The following is a 229-nucleotide window of genomic DNA, read 5'->3' as shown; positions in this document are numbered from 1 at the left end:
AAAAAAAAAAAAAAAAAAAAAAAAAAAAAAAATAAAAAAAAAAAACCAAAAAGAATAAATAAAAATATGTGTGTGTGTCTGCATGCAGCAACATTTATATGTTTAATGGGTCCCCCTGTATCTCTTTCTGTAGAAAACGGCTTAAAAGAATGGGCGTTTTTCTTTGCTTTTTTATTGGGTTTGTCTTGGGGCTGCAACGAGGTCACCTATCAGGCATTGGGGGCACAGC

Source organism: Eimeria mitis, genomic scaffold (genome assembly GCF_000499745.2).
Source record: "Eimeria mitis Houghton genomic scaffold, Emh_scaff1983, whole genome shotgun sequence".
Taxonomy (NCBI): domain Eukaryota; phylum Apicomplexa; class Conoidasida; order Eucoccidiorida; family Eimeriidae; genus Eimeria; species Eimeria mitis.
This window is presented reverse-complemented; position numbering follows the sequence as displayed.